We start from the raw sequence: 18877 nt of genomic DNA on the forward strand, positions 1-18877 counted from the left end.
TTCAATTTGTTATACAGCAGAAACTAACACAACATTGTAAAGCAATTATACTCCAATAAAGATGTTTAAAAAACAGGGATTGTTCTTTTAAAAGATATATATATGCAATTAAAATTTTTATAGACAATGCCAAATTGCTCACCAGAAAGGCATTCAAATTTACACTTTCACCAATAGGACAAAAAAGTCTTTTTTTCCCTCATACGTTCACCAGGAGTGAGTACTATCCAATTTTTTTTTCCTAAGTTGATAAGTACCTCATTGTTTTGCTATTTACTTCTTTCATTATAAGCATCTTTCATATATTTATTGGCCATTTGTGTTTTTGTACTATAAGATTCATGATCGTATCTTTTGCCCATTTTTCTATTGGTTTGCTCACCTTTTAATTTATCTGAATGAGCTCTTTATAAATCAAGAAAATTAGGCTGTCCATCTGTCAAAAGATTGAATGGTAAAAATAAATTATTCTCTTCCGTCCTCTTAGCAGATGGAATTATTAAGCCCTTTTAAAAAAAGAATTTCAGCCTGATTCCATTTAAAAATGAGATATGGGAGATGACAAAAGCCAGACTATCACTTACTTTAAAGGATAAGTAAACAGTAAGAAGGCAGCATGATGTACCCAAGGGAAGTTTGATCCATCAGAGTTGGGAAAGCAACCAAATATTCATGCCTTTATAATCTGCATAAAACTTGCACACCACTCACCGCAACTAGAGAAAGCCCACGCACAGCAAGGAAGACCCAACAGAGCCAATAAATAAATTTATTTTAAAAAAAACAAAAACTTGCACACCAGAACTTCAAAGAGTGTCTTTCATGTAGCTCTTCAATATCTTTCAGAATCCTGAATCTTCCAAATTCTAAGTGATGTTTCTGACAATTTTTAAGTTCTGTTTTGAGCATCTCAGTATCATTGTGAAATAGTATTAAGCAACTCCTTCAGTTAAAATGGTATCAACTTATATTGGAAGGTAGAGCATAGTACAGCAAGACAGGCAGGTTGAAGAATGGCCATCATGATTAGGGTCAGTAAACTTGGATTCTGCACCTGTCTCTGTCACTTTCTTGCCATGGAACCTTGAGTAACTCCCTCAGGTTCTCTGTTTCAGTTTTCTCATCTATAAAATGAACATAATAACTTTCTACCTATCAAATAGGTTATTTTGTGAATTAAAAGAACTCATGGTAAAACATTTTGTAATCCATATAACCCTCTGAATTACTTTAACTGTTGGAAAGTAACATATCTGTAGATTACATTCTGCAATGTCTCATTGGCTTCCTGTTTATTCTCCAGCTTGTGAAAGATTGTGGTACTGATTACAAAACCTAATACAAATTTTTTTCATGAAGTGGGTATCAACATTACCTTAATTTCACTTTATTTCCTTCATATTTAAACAATGACATATTTTGATTAAATGTGCACATTTTAGCTCCTTATGTTATCATATTCAATATATATCTTTAAATATAGAAATGATCAAAATTGGAATCATCAACAGATCCAAAGCAGTCCTTTGCAAAAATGATTTATCTGTTATAGGAAATAAAATATTTAATGTATATAAAGTAAGCTCTACAATAATGCTATTAGATAGATTTCTATATAAAAAATATTTCTAAAATGTTCCTATTCTAATTTCTAAACATTTAGGGAAAATTTTTTTGTCTTTCAAGAAAGGAATCTTTTTAATGCTTAAAATTACAAGGATTATATAGTCCCAAAAATCTATATTGTACCCAGAGATGTTTATGCTGAAGCTGAGAGGTTTGAGCCACTTTAGAGATTTGAAGCTTCATTCAGGAAACCTCAAACCTTGTCACTGAAGAGAGCCCTGTAATTTAAGTGCAAATGGCCTATTTTCTTGAAATTGCCAGTGAACAGTTCTGATGATCTGAGAAGCAGTCCTCATTCTGGAGGTTCATGTAGCATAAAAGCCCAGGCTACCATTCCTAAGAGAATTCTTTCCTTTGAAAGATAATGAGTTGGGTGAAGTGTGCCAGACATGGCAGACAGGACATATCATTAAACATGTAGGGGCTCCTCCAAAATATGTCTGTTCCGTCCTCTCTTTTACACACACACACACACATGCACACAAATATACATGCATGCCCGCACGTGTACTCACACGCTCAGATGTTTCTATTCAGTGCCTGCCTCCTGTATAGAACCTCAAGAATGAGAAGAGAAAGAAATTATTTTCTGTTGCTTTTTGGTCTCTTCTTTTTTCAGATCTGGTCTGCCATTTTTAGCCTTTATATCATTTGGCCACATCTTACGATGACACCAGTGGACTTTTACCTTCCAGAATGAGTATATGTTAGGACATTCCTAGATGAGTAGTCTGATTCTGGTCTTGCCTTGTGCATGACCAAGGCATGAAAGGTCCCGCCTTTCAGTAACTTGGCTCCCACTTTTAGACTGTTGATTATTTTCTCAGAAGAATCTGTGTTGCTGGATTTCAAGTCAGCTCTAGCCACTATTGGTAATTGACATTAACAAGAGTATCTAACTCTATGATGGTTCATTCTGCACAGTGTTTTGAGTGGATTCACTCCAGATTCCACCATTATCTTAACTGCAATTATTGCTACAGTGAAAGTCATTAGACCATCTAAGGGTCTTTTGCAGGATTCTTGCCTTGAGCCTAGATTCAGAAACTATGCCTCCTTTTCAAATGTGCAGGAACCCCTTGCTAAACTTTCTGTATTCATGAGTTAGCCTGCCACCTGGCTACCATCTTGAATGAGCAGATGTTTTAACATCTGGAGAATTTCCAACAGACTGTATTTCCATGTGCCTTTGGGATAATGTTTCTCAACTATTCCTGGCTCTTTCTTACTTCTGGCTCCTTTTTCTTCCCTCCTGGATTTTTTTTTTAACCATTAATCACTACCTAACATTACCCGATGTGTTTGTTTATTACCTATCTCCCTGAATAGAATGTAAGTTTCCTTGCCCTTTTTGTCCCCTTCTGATAACCAGTACTTAGAACAGAGTCGGCACATAGGAGCTTACTAAATATTTGCTGAATGGATGAATGAATGATTTGTGTAACTTTGGACAAGTTACTTCTCCTTTTTGAGATTTCCATCTTGTTGTCTGGAAAATGAGAGTGTTATACTAGACTCAATTATTTCTAAGGCTCATTCACATCTTGTGGTTGGGATTAAGAGTGTAGATAAGTTAAGGCCAATCTGGAGATCGATGGGGAAAGGCAGACAACATAGAGATCTGTGTGCTACCCTGATTATGAGGTCAGGGAAGGGCTTTCTTAGGAAAGCTGAGTAAGCCATGTGCATGTCTGGGAAAGAGAAACTCAGCAGAGGAAACTGCAGACGCAAAGACAGGAGTGTGTTTGGCTTGTTCAAGAAGTGGCAAGGGGGAGGGTGTAGCTGAAGTACAGAAAACAATAGAGAGAGGGTTGAAAAGTAGGTCAGGAGGTAGCCAGTGGCTAGATCGCATTTGTGTGGGGTAAGTGCGGCGGGATGTGTGCTTGGTGTGAGAGGGAATGTGTGTGTGGTATGGTGCGTTTGGTGCATGTATAGAAATGTCTTGTGTTTGTGTGATGTGTGTATATATGTTGTGTATGTATGTGTGTGGTGTGGTGTGTGTATTGTGTATGCAGGTGTGTTTGGTATGAGAGGGGAGTATACATGGGGGTCCTGCATGTGCATGGTGGTACATGCGTGTATTGAATTTACTACTCTTGTTACAACAAAAGCTGGTCAAAATTCATCCTGCCAGGGTGTTTGAAAACCATAGCTTGAAAAGGAAAGAAACATCCCTTTTCTGACTCTGAACAAACTCACAGGATTAAAAGACTGCCTTGCCTATGTTACTGCATACTAACAAGGAATTTTACTTATTGAACAATCCAGATTTTCAATAGTGCATTGATGTTTTCTGAAAAAGAACACTGTTTTGTTTCTGCTACATCATCATCATCATTTAAATTTAATGCCTGACAACACTGTCAACAAATAATGTGGCAAACACAGATTCCAAAGCAAATCCATAATACATTTTAAATAAGTAGAGAGTTTTAAGACCTATTTGTTTGTAATTCTGGTTAACACGTGGGTTTGAAAGCCCAAGGATTCTTGACCTATATTACCTAGTCTCTTATGCCCCTGGCATCTTGGGCTGCCAAGAAATGTGTAGCAAAGTGTCAGGGACAACAAAATATGTTGTCACTTTCAACTCTGTTTTACGCATTAATATCTGTACCCAAAACCTCTCTCCTCATTTAGTCAGTGAAATGCAGTGATATCCGGTCTCCATCTTGACCCACATAGAAAAAACAACCAAGACTGAAATACTGAAGGTGTGTTTCACAATCGAGATTTTTAGTTATGTCAGAAAACAGTAGAAAATGCTTCACATATTTGACAGATGATATAACAGATTTTTCCACTCATGATGGTGGCAGTTGTATGCAAAGAGGAAAATTTGTCCAAAATACCTGGATAAACAGGAAAAGGGAGCAAAGACAGCGAGTTCCCCTTCTCCTGTAGTGTTGTTGGCTGGTGTGTCCCTAAGATATGAGCCAAGATATGTTTACTTGCTAAATATCCTTACCCAAAACAAAACAAAACAAAGTTCTTAGGTAAGAGTGGTGTATTTCATAAAGTGTCCTTGATTTAGGGGCGGTTTCTAAGACATTCTCGGTACTTTCAGATGACAGACTGCACATGTCTAAGGGGTTTCATATTTAAGAAACTGAATTTGCTGGACGTACTTGAAAGGATGGAATTACACTATAAAATGGTGGATCACTCGAGCTCTGCAATCAGAAGACTGTGTTTTGAGTTCCTGTTTGCTCTTTACCAGTTATAGAGCCTTGGGAAGGTTGTTTAATTTCCTCCTCACAAAGTTTCCTACACATATAACATGAGGCAGATGCTCGAGTGGGGATTAAATGAGCCACTATATGAAAATGCCTGGCACAAATTCAGCCCTCAGTGTTAGCTATTAAGATTCCACTTTTGTGTCAAGTATTAAAAGTATATAGACCACCTAACGATTAAAAGTCCCTACAATTTTCAAAGTGTTGTCACATGCATTATCTGATGTGCTTCACACAACAACCCATTGTAGTGGAGCAGATATTGTCCCATTTGGCAAAAGAGGGCAGACTAGAGAAGATCTGTGCCTGCCCCAAGGCCCCCCACCACCATGTCATGGAACCAGGATGTGAATCCAAGTCTGCTGTGTCCCAGTGCTCTTTCCAGTAAACCAATTAACCCAGTATAATATTGAGTTGATCTGTGACTCTGGAAAGAATATAAGAGATTCCAAAAGAAATGTTAAGTTTTGGTGTCCAAGGTTTTTATTGGGGTTCAGTCACATAGGCATGGAGCACCTGAATGACTGACCTGAATTACTCAGTGTTCAGGCCTCCACAGGTCACACTGGTACCTCATGGTTCAAGGCCACAGGTCAACAAAGCAGGCGTTCTCCATAAATCACCTTGTTAACACAAATTATCTGGTGTGGCTCAAGGTCTCAGTTATACAAAGGCACTCTTATCAGGAAGGATATTCCAAGGGCTCAGAGGTTATCTCCCTGGAGCCAGTTAAGGCCAGTCCATTCTTTAAAATGTGCAAGGTTTGAGCACCCCCAACTCTGTCCCCACTCTGGGAGACCTCCCATGGAGTGAAAGGAAGAGAGGACTTAATATTACTCAGCAATCTACTCTGAAGTAAGGCTTATCTTGCTAGCATGTTCAAAATTTCATTGTTAGAGTAAGAAGATGAAAGAGGTAGGACTCAGGCAACAGAAAACTCAACTCAGCATGGCTGAAACAGCTAATGGATTTATCATCTCACATAACAAGAAGCCCCAAGGGAGCACAGCCCCAGGGTTGTTCGATTCAGCTCCTTGACAACAACACCAAAAACCCAAGTTCTTTCTTCAGCTTTTCCATCCTGGGCATGTTGGTTAGATTTCCTCATGGTTTAAAAATGGCTATAGTAAGAACAAACTAGTGGTTACCAGTGGGGAGGGGAGAGGGGCAATATAGGGGTGGGGCACTGGGAGGTACAAACTATTGGGTGTAAGATAGGCTCAAGGATGTATTGTACAACATGGGGAATATAGCCAATATTTTGTAATAACTGTAAATGGAAAGCAACCTTTAAAAATTGTAAAAAATTTTAAAAAAATTTTAAAGAAAAAATGGCTATAGCAGATTCAGGCATCACATCTTCACAATCCATTACACAGACACAAAAATGGGACGTTTCCTTGTGTCTCTTTTAAAGAGTTACGAAACTTTTCCCAGAAGCCTCCCTTATCAGTTTCCCTTTAGGTCCTGCTGGCCAAAACCGCCTCTTCCAAAGCCAATCACTAGCAAACAATGAAAAATTTTTTCCCACTGGGTTTGTATAATCAAACACAGGACTGGGAATGGGACCAGCGTTCCCTAAAGCCTATGGATTCTTGGAAAAGTATAGACACTAGAACAAATTCAGGGTCTGTCAGAAAATACTGAGTAGGGAATTGCTATTGGGTAGGCAGCCAAAGCTGTCTGCTGCAGCAAATTCCCAGGTAGAAAAGCACAGCAGAGGCAATTCTCTGCAGCTTCTGAAATCTCTAGTCCTCATGGGGGACCCCAGAGGTCATTTGTGTTGCCTCAGTTTCCTGGAGTTAATTGATTCCTAGGTGAAAAAAAAAAGTCTTGAAGAGCCATGTTTGATGCTCATATAAGGTCTATTTTCCCACTTTTTGTTCAGGTGTTCTCCCTAAAGGAAAGCCCTCTACTTTAGGAAGGAAACATGCCCTCTCTTTCACATATTTCTTCATCATTAATTCAGATATGCCTACCCCACTGGCCAGATTCTCGTGCTGCTGACTGGAGTTCCTTAAGTCTCAGACATATCTCTGTTACCAGACAGACCACAGCGGTGTTCAACATTTGTCCCCCTTAAGAGTCTTTCCTTTATCCAGTGAGATTTACAAAATCAGGGCTTTCTGTCCCCCTTTCGTCTTCCCCTTCCCCATTTCATTTTTCCATTGTCGACATACCTTCAGGTTTGGTAACATTCCATCAGAAATGGGATTGCTGAGAATCTCCCCCCATGGAACTCAGCGGAAGATTCCATGAATCTAACAATCCCTTTGGCTATTCCTGGTCTTTTCAATTTACAGAAATAAATCTGTGCTCTCAAATGGTGGAAACAATTTTCCGGCTATTATTTCTCAGTTTAGACATTACTCAATTGCTTTCATAATTTGGTATTTTGTATCTGGCTTCCAAACACCCTAAACCTAGAACTGACAATACATTTCACTTTTCTTAAGTGCTTCCCCTCCAGAGCCATACCGCCCAAAGTCATTGTGTTTCAACGCAGGAAGAGACGTTGACATCCTCACCTGCTATTAGAGCTCAATTCCTTTTTCTTCACACTTCTCTCTCCCTTTGTCAGGTTCCCTGAAAACTGGCATAATAGTAGCCTCACACTTTCTCTACCTGTTATTATTTCCTTATTCTGCCGCTCCCTGATGAATGATTGGGGATAACTGTCTTTTTATAGGCTGGCTTGCACAATAGTAGACGGCCTATCTGTAGGAGCAAATATGCTTCATGATCATTTTCTCAGACAGATGCTTTAAAAATTGATACTGGGTGGGCTTCCCTGGTGGCGCAGTAGTTGAGAGTCCGCCTGCTGATGCAGAGGACACGGGTTCGTGCCCCGGTCCAGGAAGATCCCACATGCCGCGGAGCGGCTGGGCCTGTGAGCCATGGCCGCTGAGCCTGCGCGTCCGGAGCCTGTGCTCCGCAACGGGAGAGGCCACAACAGTGAGAGGCCTGCGTACAGCAAAAAAAAAAAAGAAAAAGAAAAAAAGTTGATACTGGAGCCTGTCAGCCTGAAAGATTCCTCAGGAGGATGAGGAGGGAGGAAGGCATCACAGTAGTTCTATGACAAGGAGTTACACTTTAACATATGAGCTTCTTGTTTTAATAGCTTTTGTGCTTTTTTTGGATTTTAAAATAGTATATTGCAGAGAATTTAGGAGGAAAAACCCATATTTCCTTTGTATAAGGACAGGCAGCTATTAGAAGAGATGTGGAGGAGTATATTGAAAGCAAACATTCTAATGAATAAGATTGAATCACATACTGCACTGGCACAGTTACTGGAACATGCATGTGAGGCAGAAGTACAGATTGTCTGTCCTTATGCTGGCAATGTATCATCAGCTGACACTCGTCATTGACATCGAAAGCATCAAAGATATTTTCTTAAAGAAATATGAAGCAGGTTAATTCAACAAACATTCAACACAAATATACATATATATATACATATAAGTTCCTACTAAGTTCCAGGTACTGTCCTAGGTCAGGAAGTATGGCAATGAACAGAACAAAGCCCTCGTGGAACTCACATTCTTGTAACTAAGACAGACAGAGAAATCGGTAAATAAGGGGCCTCAGGAAGCGTGAAGGAAGCGAGGCCTCAGCCATATTGATGTCTGCCGGAGAGCACGTGCAAAGGCACTGAGGTGGGGGGTGTTGACGGAACAGCAAGGAGGCCAGTGTTACTGGATGGCAGTGAGCAAAGGGTTGTGGGCTAAGGAGATGAGGTCAGAGAGGCATAAGGAGGCCAGGTCATGCACGGCTTACATTAGGGAATATCTTCTAATTTGACTTAGAGTGAGAGGAGAAGTCCTGGAGGGTTTTGTGCAGATATGATCTCACTTACTTTTTAAAAGGAATGTAAGGTGTAAGAAATGTACAATTACAGATGAACAATAGAACCACAATGAAGGGAGTACAGAAGAAGGCATTAACCTAAGTGATTTTGGAAAAGAGTATTTTGACTATATACGGAAGATTAGTAATCTGGGTTCTCCAGAGAAACAGAACCAATAGGAGAAGATATAGATAGATATAAAGGTAGAAATATATACCATGAGGTCTCTCTATCTATCTATCTATCCATCTATGATTTATTATAAGGATTTGCCTCACATGATTATAAAGGCTGAGAAGTCCAGGACCTGTAGTCCACAAGTTGGAGACCTGGGAGAGCCGATGGTAGACTTCCAGTCTGAGTGCAAAGGCCTAAGAACCAGGAGAGCTGATGCAGTAAGTTCTAGTCTGAGTCTCAGTCCAAAGGCAAGAGAAAACCGATGTCCCAGCTTGAAGATAGGCAAGGAGAAAGAATTCTTTCTCTCAGCTCTTTATTCTATTCGGGCCTTCAATAGATTGCATCTGGCTCCCACACTGGGGAGGGCAATCTGCTTTGCTCAGTCTACTGATTCAAATGTTAATCTCCTTCAGAAATAGCCTCACGGACACACCTAGAAATAACATATAATCATATCTTGGTACCCCATGCATGGCCCAATCAAGTTGACACATGAAATTAACCATCATGCACCATAAAGCTAAAAGCAAAAAGAACTATACAGAAATATTTTATTTGAATTGATAAATTTGTTTTTCACAGAGGTATGGGTTAAGCAACTCTGAAATTACTTTATGTGCATTATAGGATTGTGCAAATAAATAACTAGATTGTAGATAATGAGAGTCAGGTATCTTAACTGAGGAGAAAGAAGATACAAATAAGGAAAGGGGGGAGACTATAATGAAACTTGTCATGTTGTACTAGAGTCAGAGATACCAATGAGAATCATGGTGATAGATAGGTAGATAGATGATAGATAGACATGTGTGTGTGTGTACACATACATATATATCCTAGTTCTGTTTGCTGAAACGGCCTGTAAGCGATGACACCCAGTAATGATGAGCACACCTGACACCCACAAGATTTTGGTTTCTAATCATCATTCTCTAATAAAAGGAGCCAGGGCTCCTTGGAAAAATGGCCAGTTCCAGGGCTGGAGGGGAGAAGTAAAAGATGAGCCTGGGCTATTTGTGGTCTCAAAAGAATATAGGAGCCAATTTAAAGGAGCTACCAAGGGCCAAATATGGAACAAATTGAGTAAGAAAATAAAATAAATATCCATGAGTATGCACTAATATAAATAAATTATTCAGTTGTTCTTTACAGTAGAATTCCAATTAATAAATGCTGAAAGAATAATGGAAATAGAAAATCACTCTTTAGTAAACACCAAAGTAAACAGTAGTAAGTGTTGCAGGCTAGCAATGTTGACAGATGCTGAAATTAGTGGGCAAAACCATGATGAGAAATAGGATATCTGCATAGTCTCAAAGTATCTCCCTGCAAGATACTTATTAGTTACATGGGAAAAATCATAACTTTATGGTGGAGAAACCTTAACCAAAGGATCAAAGTCAACATCACCAATTATGAGGCATACTGACATCATATCTGTCCTCATATGCTGCACTAAGAAGACGTAATACCACTTCTGTAGTCTTCTTGACAAAAATGAGTAATCTCTGTATAATCATGAAAAAACATTAAACCAACTCAAACTGAAGGACTCTTCAATATATCTATATCTATATATATCAATATATCAAGGACTCTTGATATATTGATATCAATATATCAAGGTCATGGTAATTTTTTTTTAGCTGAAGAATTGTTTCAGGTTGGAGAGGACTAAAGAAACATGAAAACTGCTTGCAGTGTGAGATCCTGAATTGAATTTTGGACCTGAAAGAGAACAACTGGAGATACAGTATTGGAATAAGGTCTGAAGATTAGTTAACTGTACAATTGACTCTCCATATCTACAGGTGGATTTAATCAACTGTGCATTAAAATGTTTTGGAAAAAAATTCCAGAAAATTCCAAAAAGGAAAACTAAAATTTGCCATGCATTAGCAACTACTTACATAGCAGTTACATTGTATTAGGTATAAGGAGAATGTGCTTAGGTTATATGCAAATACTATGCCATTTTACATAAGTGACTTGAGCATGTACAGATTTTGGTCTCCCAGGTGGATCCTGGCACCAGTCCCCCACAGATACTGAGGGAGGACTATTATATCAACATTACCTTCTCAAATAGCATTAGACTGTCCATTAGTAAAAGTTATAAAGAAAATTATTATTACATAGGGGACTGAAATCAAATGTACTTATTCTAGGAAAAGGAGAAAATGCTTAGAATTTAGAAATTGAAGTTATAGCTGAATTATACACTTTAAAATGGCAGAAAATGTTCTCTCCATGTGCATCTTATAGATAATTTGATATATAAATTCAAAATGATTGGAGTTCCAGTCATCTCAAATCTGATAACTGGCTTTATCTACCAATTCAAGTCCTTGAAGTACAAGGACCAGGAACTGCTAGATATAGCCAAAAGAAAGGAAAAGCCATCTGTGCTGAAAGAAGAAACAGTTTGCTCTCCATAGCTGAATGGTGAACCCTTGCATTGCCTTTAGGCTAAGATTCTTCCAACTACTTTATTTATTTATTTTTGTGGTACGCGGGCCTCTCACTGTTGTGGCCTCTCCCGTTGAGGAGCACAGGCTCCGGACGCGCAAGCTCAGCGGCCATGGCTCACGGGCCCAGCCGCTCCGCAGCCTGTGGGATCCTCCCAGACCGGGGCACGAACCCGTGTCCCCTGCATCGGCAGGTGGACTCTCAACCACTGCGCCACCAGGGAAGCCCTCTTCCAACTACTTTTAAGCATCCAGATTTATTCTCCCCGCTGAATTATGAAATATATAATAGGTATGTCTCTGAATAAAAAGAGAAAAGAACTATTCATTGTTTCCTTTGTCCTATTCCCTTCTCTGTGAATTGACCTTTTCATTCAAGTTCATTCCCGTGGAAAGACTAACCCTGCACTGCTCCAGACCACAGCTGGACCACGTGGACTTCCTAGGCAGGCTATAATCTATGCCTCTTCATACGGATATTCTTTCAGTATATGTTTGCTCTCATATGTAGTTCACTATGTTTGTTTAGCGGGGTGGAAGGTACTCTACTGTATTCCACTATGCCATGTTACTATGTTGTTGCTGGGAGACAGTTCTCCAAGGTCTCTCCCATTTCTATACCTCTTGTGAGCAAGGCACTGACTGCTCTTTGATCCAAACCATCTGACACACGTAGGCTGGTATCATCAACTAGAAACCATGAAACGGTAGCAGGCTAACTCATTCGTTCACAAGGAGGGCCACTCTTGACAGTTGTTTGAACTTACTGACCCCAAGCCCTACTTTCAGCGGCCAGGATGTTAGGATTGGTGGCCGATGCCATGACTGCACTATGTGACTTGCCCATGAGCACCACACAAATACTCATTTCAAACAGGTTTAGCACCTGTAGGGAGTTTTTGCTTTTGAACTATTTCTCCTAGAAGTCAGTATCTCCTTTAGTGGGCACGGAACCAATTTGCATTTCAGCCGCCATGTAGAGGTGCTCTCAAACACCTGAGTTAGCAGGTCTCCTAGTTTTGATTTATGCCAATGATATTTTAGCGCCCTTGCAGGTTGGTTTCCCAGGCAAATATCTACTAACCCGTTTCACAGTCTTGTTCTGTTACCTATAAAAGTGTGTGTGTGTGTGCGCGCATGCGCGCATGCGTGTGTGTGTGCATCTCCTGTTCCCAAGCAGGTGACACCAGCTATTCTAGAGTCCCACCCACCTACATTCCCTTAGAGCTCTGGTTTTGGGGGTTCCTGAAGCCTCAAGGCAGAGCTCCATAATATGGGACAGAGGGATGCGTGTGTGTGTGTGTGTGTGTGTGTGTTTGCACGAGCATCTTCCTCTTTCCTCCCCCAACAGTAGGCCTTGCTGCTGTTATCAACGTGTTTCTACAAGGCTGGAAAATTACATTCATCACATTCTTGCCTGGTTTCACTTCAGAAACAGCTTTGAAAATCTCAAACTAAAGCCTTTTTCTGTTTTGTTTAGTTTTAGCAGCAGCATGTGTGGTGGGGAGAAGGACAGTTGAGGAGATACTGAAAGGTGCCACCAGATGGTATGGATTACATAGGAGACTGAGTAGATGGATGATTCTGATGTGTCTTCTCTTAGGAACAGATGTGTTGCCAGGTTGCAACAGCTCAGAAAGATGAGATGGGTCCTTGCCATGAATCTTATCTTCTCTGTCAGAGATTTATTGAATAAGAGTAGGGGTTGGCTTCTTCTTTTATCTGGTGGCCTGGAACCAAAGTCGAATGCTCCATATGCTGAAAGGGATTACCCTATTTCATCTAATCTGAGACTTCCTCCACAGTAAGATGCTCCACTATTTTATGATCCACTAAGTAAGGAAAATCATTGCCAATTGTAAGATACATCCCAATTTCAGAAACGTTAAGACATGAAAAACAGCGTGACTAAGAATGTATGAACTATGATACATAAACTGGGGGTTGAAAACTTTTTGCCTAGGCTATTTCACAGTGTTTTATTATCTAACTTATCATTTGAGTTTGTGACTCTAAATACATAATAATAGCTACTGATTGTAGAAGATATAGTATATGTGCGCCCACTGCATTTACATTCCTTAGCCCCAGTCCTTTCAGCTCTACTGCAAAGAAGAGGTATAAAGCCCGTTTTACAAAGCAGAAAACTGAGCTCCTGGAGGTTAGGTAAGGTTTGAAAGGGAAGATGCTAGAAGGAGTGGGAGCCATGACTTGGACCCAGCTGAGATTCCTCTCAAAGCTGAAGAGCCTTCAGTTACCCTAAGGAATTGCCTCTTGGAAGAAGAGTAGCTGCCTGAGCTGAGAGTAGCTTTCAGAATGGTACCAAATCTAAATATTTGTGGGCTGTTTTAGAAACAAGTTCCCACCCATAGCACAGATGTCACACAGCTATAATGGGGAGCCTGGGCTCCTTTCTTTCAGCGAGAGTTACCAGGGAAAGGAGGGGTGAGGGAGTGGCTGTTCTCCTCCACAGAAATCATTACAGACATAATGGAGCTAATGCCTCGTGGAGCTACAAAACGCAGAGTCATTGTTTACCTTCTGTCACGTCTTTATTCTTAGGAGGGGGAAAGCCCTTTCAGAACTCTCTACCTTGTTAAGGTTTTTGGCCTTTTCAAGGGCCTAAGATGTTAAGGGCTTTGAATTCTTAAAGCATATGCATAAAGTATTTTCAGTACATTATTTAAAAATATACCTTTCTCTCCCTTGCTTTCTTTTCTTTCCTCTCTCTCTCTCTTTTTTTTTTTTTTTTTTTTTTGCTGTGATTTGAAGAAGCCTTCACCATAGCCAAGAACAGAATTTTAACTGATGGCAAAAATATAAAGCCTTGAGGTAATGTTTTATCACTGTTTATTACTGTATCCAGAGAAGAGGGCTTGACAAGTGTTGGCTGCTGCTGGGTTACCATGGCAGTAATCAGTCAAACAAGGATGGGATTTTAAAAGCCTGCTTAACCCTTTTCCTTACCCACTAGTGGAAACTAAGAGAGATTTTCATTTTGCACAATAGCGTAGGATGAGGCAAGTGTGTCCCTTTGCTCTGAGATCCCAGTCTTGCTCTCTGATCCTCATGCCCCCTCGCACTCTTGCTCCAGACAGAAGGGAACCATGTGTGTGGCTGGAGAGTGTGCCCCCTTCTCTCCAGCCTCTGATCACGGGTGCATGTGGCTTCTGCCTGGAACCCCCTTTTGCTCCTATCCTAACCCCAACTCCTATAAACATTCTATTCTGTGAAAATAACACCTCCTCCAGGAAGCCTTCCCCATCCTTTTCTCCACTAACTATGGGTTAGAAACATGTCCTAAGTGCTCCAGTAGCACTCTGTATTTACCTCCATCCTAGCATATATCTCCTTAATTACAGTTGTTTGAGACAGTCTTGTTGAAGAAGAGCGTCTAAAACTGGTCTGCCTGGGCTTGAAGCTCTCCTTTATTACTTACTGGCTGTGATCTTGGGCAAGTCACTTGACCTCTCTAAGCCTCAGCTTCTCGCTATGAAGAGAAAAATAATATTTACTTCAAAGAATTATCATGGGGGTTAAATGAGATAAACTAAATAAAATGCCTAGCACCAGTGAATGTTCAGTAAACATTAGAGTGAAGACTTGTCTCCTCATAGAGTCTAAGCTCCATGAGGGCAGGGACCATGTATTTTATCTTTGAATATTCAGGACAGATATCAGGCACATAGTAGACAGTTCCTAAGGGTCTATAATAGTATGGTCAAGGAATTGGTTTCTCTACATAAATGAATCTTCCATATAGCTAAAGCTTACCCCTGAACACACACAGAAAATTCCTTCTTGTTTCTAATTAGTAAATTAATTCATATCTATTGGTGAAAATTTGGAAAACACGGAATTATAAAGAAGGAAATAAAAGCTGTCTGTGACCCTACCAACCACTAATCTATATCTTAATCTCTACCTTAATCTATATCTTTTCACATGCACGTGCATCCTTTTAATGCACGTGTGTACATTTATATTATATTGAAATATTTTAATTTAATTTTTACAAATCTTTGTTGGTCAATATTTCTCTATTGATGGGCAGTTTTTCATAGTAAGTGTTAATACTGCAGTAAACATCCTGTCATACATTTTTGCAAGCATCTTGCATTGTGCTTAAAACTTTTAAAATCTGTTTTTAAACAGTATACAACTTTTTAAAACTTAAAACTGTTTGCACCACCCAACAGTTTATAAGCATACCTATTTTACTGTGCCCTTAGCGGCACTGGGTTTGATCTTAAGAAAACATCTTTGCCAATTTGATAGAAAAATGGCCTCTCATTTTCCCCATGCTTCTGTAAACCCAGCGCATAGCTCCTCATTTAAACCTTCAGAGGACAGTGTGGTGGTTCTAAGCACCAGGTACCGTATTCCTCTGAATCTCCACGCAGTACCCCAGGGCTCCTGAGGTACACGTGGGCAGAGCTCTTTCTCCCTACACCGAAGGGTCAGTCCCATATAAGTGGGCTTCCTCGTGCATCAGCCCTTTGATTTTAGTTTCTTCTTACACTGTCACCAGCCATACGTGACTTCTTGCTGCTTCCAGCAGGACATCAAATCTTCTCATGCTCTATTTTAGATTCATAGTGTTTAACGAGCATTTATTGTATACCCGCAGCGTCAAGGTTTGGGGAAAGGTTTTAAAGGAAAGAAGAATACAAACATTAATCGGAGAAGAGCTAGAGATGTAAACAATTATACAAAGGAGTCAACTGGGGAGAGAGGCAGATGTCCTGAACTAGGACTCGGGATAAAAACAGACAGGTTCCAAAGTGGGACCTGGTATTTCTTAAAGGATGATGCTCTATAATTCCAGCCCAGGAAATTAACATTATGTAAAACCCTTCTAAGTTGTGGTGTAGAAACCAGATAAACAAAATTATTTAAATCCTGTGCTAAATGAGATTAAATAAGCTTTGGTTGGGGCTCAGGGTGCTTCTTCTGTGATAAGGGCTTTAAACCTGCTGGCTCTCACTCCAGGAGCTTTGGCTGGCTCTTCAGAGGCCATTCTGGCTTCTTTCTTCCATCTCAGCTATGCTTCTTAGAGGGAAGATTTGGTGCCAGGAGTACCCAATTAAATTCAATGCTTCTGTGTAACAGTGAGAAAGGATGACATTGATAATATGGCCTCTTTGTAACTGAACAATCTGAGCTTCTTTCCCTTTATCATTTCTTTTAAAAAGATGCTTATTTAGGGCTGATTCAACAGTTTGAAATGTAAATATTACTCAGTATCTCAAATACTTTATTTACGTGTGACCAAAATGCGCATTTTGAAAACTCCACTTAACATATATCTCCAAAATGCCTACTGTGTGCCAGGCACTAGGTATTCAATTATACGTTTGCAAATTCCTACTTAAAATTGCTTTGTTCAATTTTCACCCAGATCTGCTGCCATCATCTAGGCCCAAATGCAATCTGTAGTAAGACGAGGCTTTTGTTTTTCCTGTTGAACCTTCAGCATACAGTGCAGAACCAATTTCACCAAGGGAATATCGAATTTAGTGAAACATTTATTCTATTTTTCTATGACATATTCTCCCACCTAGTGCTTCTTGTTATTGCAAACATAAGACCATTTTACAACCAGTAATGAATGAATGATGGGCAATTTTTCTAGAATTGCTTTTCATTTTTGTCAGCTTTATGGACGTTTTCACATTTTCGTATATATGTGTGTAGATATATATATATTTCTATATAGAAATATATACATATATATATATTTCCATAGAGTATATGTATACTGGAAAAACATTCTGATAACTAACTGGGCACATATTCTTTTAACAGCTCCAGAGAGAACAGAGATCATTTATTTCAGTTGTTTCAATAATATTTCTACAGTGAAAGGAATGATAAAAAGTTCCATCCTATATTCACTTGTTCAAGTGCCTATTTATAGGCTTTTATGACTAACTCCTTGATTTCCTATCACCACTTAAAATTGGTGGGCAAAAGTTGTCTATTTGAGTTATGCATCCACCAAACCTTGCTCCTCCATTTAAAAAGATGGTTCCAGATGGCTATCCTTTAGAGCTGGTTCTATACATATTATGCTCTTACTTAGGAATATTTTCAGGGATTACTGGGGCATAATGTGCAATTAGTCTTCTACTCAATTAAAAAGTTCATATGTAGTATTCATTTGACTTTATATTAGTAAATGAAATTATAAATTTAGTGACAAAGAGGAATCATGGTAACAGCTGTATATATTAAGATTATTATTAGCATGATTTCTTTAGGTTACATCTGAGAACTGTTGAGTTTGTCTCATCACGAATGATTTGTCTACCCCCAACACTAAGACTTTGAACAAACACTAACATGGCTTCTAACAGCTCAAGGCTGTGTCCCTGGGATGACCCAGCCCCTCTTAAGTTCCTGTCTGGGAAGAGTCAAGGCTGACTAAAGAATTTACTGTTTGTTCCAACCAACACCTGAAGACAGGGCCCCTTTTTCCCAGTCTCTGTGGGAGGGTAAAAGCCTCACTTCCATAAGGGCCAGTTAATAATCCCAGGTGGCCTAATCACATTGACACCACCACCCCCCACTTGCTTTTTGTAATTTTCCACTTTCCTGACTTTGCTCAAGCCCTGATTCCATCTCTGCACCTCTATATGGATCAGAGTTGAGTTTGGTTTTGTACTGAAGTCCTTTTCCCCTACTGCAGTAGTTACTGAAGAAAGTCTGTTTTTAGTACCTTTAACTAATGTCCAGCATTGTTTTTCTTTAGCGCATACAGCCCAAAACTGGAAGGAAACCAATTAAAATATGGATGCCTAGAAACTTTTAGCTGACCTCAGAAACATGTCATGGCAATAGTCTCTGAATTAAGTATGGTCGAATGGCCACTGGCCACAGTCATGACAGAGGGTGATTCACAATCCATTCTAGTAAGAGAATTTGAAATAATGCTCTGCTCATCTCAATTATTCTTCCATAAAATGAAAGGATTCAAGAGGGAAGTCTTTTTGCAAACAAGTAACTAATCGAGATGAGCTGTAGTCAAAAATAAAATCATCTCCCCTATCAAAACGGTTGATTTTTCTGCTGGTTATTACTTTTATGTCTCTCGGGCATTCCTGGGGGGTTTGTGCTGGATTTTCTCACTGCCCTACTGGGGAACTGAAGTGGACATTGTGGCTGGCTCTCTAACAGTTTCTCTTCAGGTGTTTCATCCAAACCAGCTTCAGGTGTTTCATCCAAACCAGCCAGCTCTGCCCCTTACCTGTGATTGGGCTCCTGAGCTGTGAGTTTGGTTTGCCGGAGTTGTCCTAGGAAAGAGCCAGTTGTCTTTGCATCCTGTACATGGACAAGGATGCAAGTGTACCCAGTGGTGCATTGACATCACCTTGTTAGAAATGCAGAGACTCCGGCCACACTCCAGTTTGTCTGAGTTTGAATCTATATTTTAAAGAGATCCCCCCAAATATAACTGGGGGCAAGGTGTCAGAAAGGTCCTATGGAAAATGAACGTGGTGAATCTTGAGGAATGG

This window comes from Hyperoodon ampullatus, assembly GCF_949752795.1.
Source record: "Hyperoodon ampullatus genome assembly, chromosome: 11".
In the NCBI taxonomy this organism is placed as follows: Eukaryota; Metazoa; Chordata; class Mammalia; order Artiodactyla; family Ziphiidae; genus Hyperoodon; species Hyperoodon ampullatus.